Source organism: Mesocricetus auratus, unplaced genomic scaffold, assembly GCF_017639785.1.
Source record: "Mesocricetus auratus isolate SY011 unplaced genomic scaffold, BCM_Maur_2.0 Super-Scaffold_100676, whole genome shotgun sequence".
Lineage (NCBI taxonomy): Eukaryota > Metazoa > Chordata > Mammalia > Rodentia > Cricetidae > Mesocricetus > Mesocricetus auratus.
Genome location: NW_024429266.1, coordinates 164963993 through 164972290, shown reverse-complemented (window position 1 = coordinate 164972290; position 8298 = coordinate 164963993). Strand labels below are relative to the sequence as shown.

The 8298-nt window shown below is 34.7% G+C and overlaps 1 non-coding gene across 1 annotated transcript; it reads right to left on the bottom strand.

Moving 5' to 3' along the window:
- Positions 1-7019: 7019 nt before the first annotated feature.
- Positions 7020-7126, bottom strand: LOC121137401. Its single transcript, XR_005874641.1, has one exon. It is a non-coding gene; the product is annotated as a U6 spliceosomal RNA (small nuclear RNA).
- Between the last annotated feature and the right edge of the window lie 1172 nt (positions 7127-8298).

Genomic DNA, 8298 nt, shown 5'->3' with positions numbered 1-8298 from the left:
ATTGTAATTTACTGAAAGCCTCTTCTTGGAGCACACACATGCAAGTAGCCTTGTCCTTATTTCGGGTGGATTATTATAAGCAAACAAACTCATTTAAAACCGAGGATGCAGCTTAAAAAGTGTGAAAAGGCTGTCTAAATTTGCTCCTTGACCTTGTCTGTCAAGTGGGATAGCACTTTTTCATTGTGATGCATTATCCTCGTGTCCTATTTTGATGATATATTATACTTACACATCATTGAAGAAGCAATTTGCTTTGATGATGTACAGACATACAATAGATCATGCCTCTGAAAGAGTAAGAGGAGGAGCACCCTAGAGATCTATTACTCAAGTGTTGATGGCATCCACAGAAAAAGAGGGAAACAATTAATTTAAATTATCAAGACAGAAAACTGGCTGTCAGAAGGACTTCTGGCCCTTCAAGTATAAAAATTTTACTTATTCAAAATGCTGTCTCCTTGTTGTAAAAGTTCAAGATGATGGGTGCAACTATACAGTCTTCACTGTAGTGGTTGGTACATGAAGCTGCATAGTCACAAAAAAGCTATAGAAATCACACCCTTGCCCATATCTACTCTTATCACACATACACAAATGAATCCAAGCCAAACTGTGAATAACTAAATGAGAGTAAATGGATTTATCAATGACAATTAGAACTTAGTGCTATAATTTTATAAAATATAAGTTATCATTGGAGAAATGAGTCACTCTGTGATTCCATCATTATCAAATCTAATGGCAATAAAATTATTTAAAAGCTACATATACTATTATAAAAACAAAATTGAGAATTTTATGATAAAAATTTGTCGCATAGCTGACATTATGTAATAAAACAATTGCGTGCTTTTTAGATTCTTATTTTTAAAGGGACTAATATTTAGTATTATCATGTAGTACTTCTTTCAGGTTAACAACTAACTATTGCTGAACACATAGAAAAAGAAAGTGTACAAATTTGAAATCTAAAAGTAATACAATACACGGGTGTTGTTGGATATTCCTTTACACTCTGTGAAGATATATATGGTGATTGATTTAATAAAAAACTAAATGGCCAATAACCAGACAGGATTTGTCAGTAGGAGAGAATGCTGTGATGAATAAGGTAGGGTTGCCAACCAGACTCAGACATTTTACAAGACATTAAGGGGAATAGATAAAAATTTGAGTCATATGGCAGAATGTAGATGAATAGAAATGGGTTAATTTCAGTTCTAATAGCTACTTAGAAACAGACCTGAGCTATTAGCTGAGGGATCATATCAATAAGAAGTTTTCATGTGGTTATTAGGGAGATGGCAGGTGGAACAAAAAAACTGCCTACATACAGGAAATCTAACTGTGGTCCTATTTATTAATTTTTAGTTTTGGAAATTATAATATGATAGTTTTATTAAGTCCTTCCTTTTCTTCCTTTCAAACTTCCAATATAACCCCTGCCATTACTTTCTTCAAATTCATGGCATTGCTTGCTTTAATTGTTGTTATATATGTATATATGTGCTTGCGTTTGTATATAGATATGTGTTTATACAATACATATGATACACACACACATATATATATACATATATCACAGATAGATAGATGATAGCTAGATAGATAGACAGACAGATACTCTAAAATGGTCTTTTTGTTAATTAAATCATTTGTAAGGATCTATGAAAATAAATCTGAAAGTGTATTGAGGGAGATATATGAATGAAAGGAACGTAATACTTTCTTCAGAACTCAGTTTTCATGACATAAGTATACAGAATCAGAAAAGGTAACAATCTAAGACCTGGAATTCTGAAACTATTGCATATAAAACTAGATAAATACTACAAAATTTAGTCATAGATAAGGATTTTGTGACGGGACTCAAATAGCTCCAGAAATATACCAAAATTTTGTAAATGGGATTAAATAAATTGAAAAGCTTTTGTAGAGCAAAGGAAATACTTGATAACATGAAATAACATGATACACTCTTCTAAGTATACATACCAGCAGTATCATTACATATATATATTTACTCTAACTCTATCAATAATAATCAAGTTTATGGAATTAACTTGGGTGTCCTGTAAGAAAAAGGAGAATGGATAGGGAAAATATAAATTTGAGTGAAACAAAATAGCAGGGTTTCTTTGTGTCTATGCATGTGATGTCAGCATTATGCTGTTACAAAAGATAAGGCCTGCCAAAAAAAAGTTACATTCCAATGTACTGATGACCACAAATGTAAATTAATGGGTAGATAATGTAATATTATATTAAAATGACCATATGTCAGGATCAATTAAGTTTCTCCTCTAGAACATTGGGAAGGCTCATTATACACATGATTTTAAATCCAATATACTTCAAGCCAGGCATTGGTGACACACTCCTTAATTCTAGCACTTGGGAGGCAGAGAGAGGCTGGAGGGTATCTGTGAGTCTAAAGAGTGAGTACCAGGACAGTCTCCAAAGCAATACATATAAACAACATCTTGAAAACAAACAAACAAATAAATATAATATACTCCAGGAAAATGCTAGGGAAGAAATCATATAATCTTAGTAGATGCAGGTAAGGTATTAACAAATCCTAATAGACATTCTGAATAAAGAAAACTCTCAAAAATAAGACACAAAAGGATTTTTACTTCAAATAATGCATTTCATGTACTACTATTCCACAGCAACAAAATATTATTTTGGATTCTGAAAGGTTAAAGAATTTATTTCAAGGATAGGAACAAGGGTAACTAGAATCTCAGCCTCTTTATTGCTGTTAAGATAGGACTAGAAGACTCTGGAGATTCCCCCCAAGGAGTGCCTCACCCTCCCTGGGGAATAATATGGGGATTGAGCTATGGGTGGGAGGTGGGGTGGTGTTGGTGGAGGGACAAGGGGAGGGAGCTGGGATTGACATTTGAAACATGCATGTTTCTAATTTAAATAAAAGCAAATAAAACAAAAAAAGGAATTTGACCAGAGTAATTGAATAAGAAACATTAAATGAATAGAAACAAAATCAAAAGTGAGAATTTAAAGCATGTTTGTTAGTAGACATCAAGAATCAACTGAATAGAAAATCATGCAAAATGTCAATGAAAAAATATAGAATAGGCAAATATAGTAAATTATAAACTGTATAACTAACTGAAAAGTGTCATTGTTAATTATAAGTAAGGAACTATAAAAAAATAAAAATCCAAAAAAAATTTAAAATAATTAATAAAATTAAAATGCTTATGAATATCTTTAACCAAGTCATAAAACTTGCACATTGAAAATCTTTTAAACTGATAAGAATATCAAAGAAATTAAAATAGAAAATATTTTATGTTCATTTGATGGAAGTATGAATTTTATTAAGAAGTTCACATTATCCAAAATAATTTATGAATTGAATGTAATGTCTATCAAATGTCAAAGGCATGCTTTAGAGATATAGAAAAAATAACAAATATTACTATTGTATGGAGCAACATGAGAGCCTAAATTTGCTAGTGAGTCTACAGACAACAAAACACAGTAGAAGTATCCTGTTTTCTGGCTTCAAACACCATCACATAGCTTTTAATCAAGACTTGTGTTATTGAAATAAAAAAAGACACAGACACCAAAGGAATATACTAAAAATTCCACAAACGAATCTATACACATGCAACTAACTAAGATTAGACATTGGTATGTGGATTACAAATGAAAAAATTATATTATTATCAATGAAAAATGCTTTAAGGAACATCAGTACAGATGGAGAAGAATGAAAGTGTGTCTTACCTTCCTTGGTCAATTATAAAACAATCTTGTAGCAGAATGAATTCTAATCATCAATGTCAGAACTAAATCTAAAATTACAGAAGAAAACACAGAGGAAACTTGTTGATAATGGTTTGACAATATTCTTTGAAAATAATATCTAATCAAAAGCAACATATAATATTAGAAATAAGATATTCACTTCTACTGGATACATTTCTCAGAGTTAGGTTCTATGAATGATACCGAAGTGGAAAATTAATCAGTATCAATCTAACTCTGCTATGGACTCTTGAGTTACAATAACCACTAGTCTGACAAGATATGCCCACTGGTGCAATAGTGGCTAAAAGATCAGAGAAGTAACCCATTACTTTCATAGGACTTAAGTTGAAACCCACATAGCACCATTACTAGATTCAAGAAACTGTGGCTAGAGTAGTTATAATCCTTAGGTGAGAACTTACTATTATTAGGCTCTGAATTAGCACAGTATTAAATTAACTCCTGAACTAAAATTATGACGATAGATCTCTCACTATTCATCTAAGAAGCTTTTTTTAAGTAAGTTGGTAATGAACACATAAATTCATAGTTGGTCAAATTGTGCAGAAAAAGAGATGGCAGCATGTGACACTTAAATGACTCATCTACACGACTCCTCCCAAGGCTCAATGATAATTGCAGAAGAGGGCACTTAAACATTGTTTGAACCACAGGTAATTAGCGACTGCATGAAAACAGTACTTTCTGCATGAAGGAGGACAGTAGAACAAATGAATTTATAGCAGTTGTGATAGCATTTACAAGACTTGCACATTTCAAACCAGCATAATCCCAGAATGAGGAGGGAAAGTTAGAACAGTATGCCTCCTCTAACTGAGGAGCTGCAAAAAGATGAAGAACCAATTTTCTTTAAGGCCCCTGGTAAGTTGATGCATGTCCCTAGGGAAGGCCAGACACGCAAGAACATATGAGCAATGCAAATTATACTTGATTTTAAAATTGAAAAAGAAAAAGGACACAAAAATGAGTGGGTAGGAACAAGGGGGTATATGTAGGAGGAGTTGGAGTTCTGGTAAATATGATCAAGACACATTGTATGAAATTCTCAAAGAACTAATAAAAATATGAACAAATAATTTGCACAGAAATTTCTCCAAAGTCATATAAATGGCCAATAAATCTATGAAAAAAGTGCTTCATATTTCTAATCATCAGGAAATGCAAGTCAAAGCCATATTGAGATGAAACTTCAGATTAGTCAATATGAGTATTGCCATAGAGACAGATGATAAACATCTGTTAGCCAGGTACGGAGAAAAGGAACATCTGTGCACAGTTGTAGTGATGCAAAGCTGTGGAGCCACCGTGGACAACAGTGTAAAACCCACTCAAAACTGCAAAAGCAGAACCCGCATATGACTTGCCAGTTTTATCTGTTAGTGTATAACCAGTTAAACTGAAATTTCTCAAAAAAGTCCAATGATAAATAACAAATGTATCTACTTACATAGACATGTTTGGCAAATATAAATCTAAATGTATACAGATGTAAGTATTATTCCATGCAGTTGTTCTTTTAATTGAGAGAGAAATCAAAACCTTCACAACAACATAGACAACTTGGAAAACATTAAATGAATTTAAATAATGCAAACAGGAAAAAAATTACTGTACGACCTGACTATATGTGTAGCTAGAGAACAGAGAACTTGCCTAGCACCCATAAGGTCCTAGTTTTGATAAATAGCAAGGAGAGGAAATGCAGTACAAGCATTACATAATGTCATTTATATGTGAAAGTGAGGATAGACTGATTCCCTGCAGCTCATTTGCAGCTCAGTAATGAGGTGAATAGGGAAAATCAGATGTCAAAGACCAGAGTGTCGGTTACAGAAAATGAGTATAGTCCAGAGTAAGGCATGTCACAGTTACTAAAATTCATAGTATTATAGTGTTTACAAATTAACTTAAATGTTCTCAGTACTTACTAAAGAAAAAAAGGAAATGAGAGGACCTGAAAAGAAGGAAATATAATATTTAAAATGCTTTCCCTGAGAATCAGTTTTTTTTCAAATGGACACAATTCCTATTTGTCAAATGTACTCTCACAAGTTTGATCAAACTAAGGAAACCAAACTACAACAATAAAGAAACTACTACTCACAGTACTATGTACACATACAGTCCAATAATTGTTTATGACTGAACAGTGACAGCTCACAGGTGAAATGGGAACAAGACAACTGCTTGAGAATTATTTAATATCTGTTACTAATACACAGAGGAAAGAAATCAATGTAACCTCAAAAAAAAAAGAAAATATTTTGGATGGAAACTCAAGGTAGGTGGACTATAAATAGTCTATTTTAAAACAAATATTATTCTCACATCTGATGTTTTTTTGTCACTGAAATTCCACCCAGGAATTTTTAAATGTTTCGTTGGCTCTTTTTTCATATAAATCAGAAGAGTGTATGTTTTAACCCCATATGTTGCTATGTAGAAGAGACATATGTTTATGACACAGATAAAAGAAACTTTCTAAGCTGATAATCATTACTGAAAAATTTTAGTGGGAGCCAAAGACTCTTAAATTATAGAGATGAAGCAAAAAACTCAAGATAAAGATGTGTCTGACTAGACCTGAAGGCCTGGTATTCAACAGACAATGAATATGCTAGGCCTTCAAAAGCCAAAGGAAAAATGAAACATTGGGGGAAAACATGAAGAAACACCCATGGATCTGGAGTAAGGAATTGACTCAGAGCTTACTGCTGTGTAATTCACTCTTTTTCAAGTTATTTTCTTATTGTTTTGTATTTGCAAATGCATTTATGTGACTGCTGAAAATACAAGATAAATGCCAGACCACCTAAACTCATCCCATGGTGAATGAACTCAGTGTGTTCAACCCATGATAAAACACACAACAGGACCTTCTCTTTGTATATCATCATGATCACATAATATGGAAATGTTAACAGGTTTACAGACACTTAGCGTTTCTTCTGGAGACAAAGACATGGAATATATACAAGCTAAGACCACTTTGTTTTGTTTTACAAGAAATGGAAATGTTTATTATATATATATGTTTTTATTATTTATTTTTGAATTAAAAATTTAAATTAGAAACAAGATTGCTTCACAAGTCAGTTTCAGGTCCCTCTCCCTTTCCCTCCCCTCCTCCTGTGCCCTCCCCCAATCCCCCCCAATATCTCCTCATTTCCCCAGGGGGTGTAAGGCCCTCCTTGGGGGTGTCCATAAAAAATATGGAATGCCTCACTAATTTGTGTGTCATCCTTGCGCAGGGGCCATGCTAATCTTCTCTGTATCATTCCAATTTTAGTATACGTGCTGCCAAAGTGAGCACTATATTTTCACTTTTAAATTTAAATTTAAATTAAAAGCAAGGTCACATGTCAATTCCAGGTCCCTCTCCATTTCCCTCCCCTCCACCTGTGCCCTCCCACCAACCCCCCCAATATCCCCTCATTTCCCCAGGGAGGGTGAGGCCCTCCATGGGGGTGTCCATAGTCTGTCATTTCATCCAGGGCAGGGCCTAGACCCTCCCCCAAGAGTTCAGGGCGAAAGTGCATCTCTCATTGTTGCATGGGAGTCCAAAGTCCATTTGTATACCCGGGATAAATACTGATCTAGTTACTACCCAAGGCTCAATAGATTACCTAGGCCTCCTCACTGACACCCACATTCAGGGGGTCTTGATCAGTCCCATGCTGGATTCCCAGGCACCAGTCTGGGATTTAAGAGCTAACCTTTGTCAGGTCATCTGTTGCTGAGGTTTAAACGAGCCCAGTCCTTTTTTTTTTTTTTTTTTTTTTTTTTTTGGTTTTTCGAGACAGGGTTTCTTTGTGGCTTTGGAGGCTGTCCTGGAACTCGCTTGGTAGTCCAGGCTGGTCTCGAACTCACAGAAATCCGCCTGCCTCTGCCTCCCGAGTGCTGGGATTAAAGGCATGCGCCACCAACACCCGGCTGAGCCCAGTCTTAATGCCTTTGGTCATCATTCCTCCCTCTCTGTCACTGGATTTCTTGAGTTCAACTCAGTGCTTAGCCGTGGGAGTCTGCCTCTGCTTCCATCAGCCACTGAATGAAGATTTTGTTTCCTAGACTCTCTGGCCATGGGATTGTAGGCTGGCACTCCCCAGATATAGGTCCAAAATCCATATATGAGAGAATACATCTCATGTTTCTCTTTCTACGAAGCTTCAATAACCTTGATCCCCAAGCCACACAAAGACACAACTAAGAAAGAGAACTACAGACCAATATCCCTCATGAGCATTGATGCAAAAATACTCAATATAATACTGGCAAATAGGATCTAAGAACACATCAATACAATCATTCACCACGATCAAGTAGGTTTCATCCCAGGGATGCAGGGATGGTTCAACATATGGAAATGTTTCTTTAAAGAACTCAGTACTGGACATTCTGTTACCAGAATCTCATCTATTCTGAAGATGCTCATGATACACCATCTTCATTCAGTATTTTTAAATAAAAAAAGCCACTTTGATATTA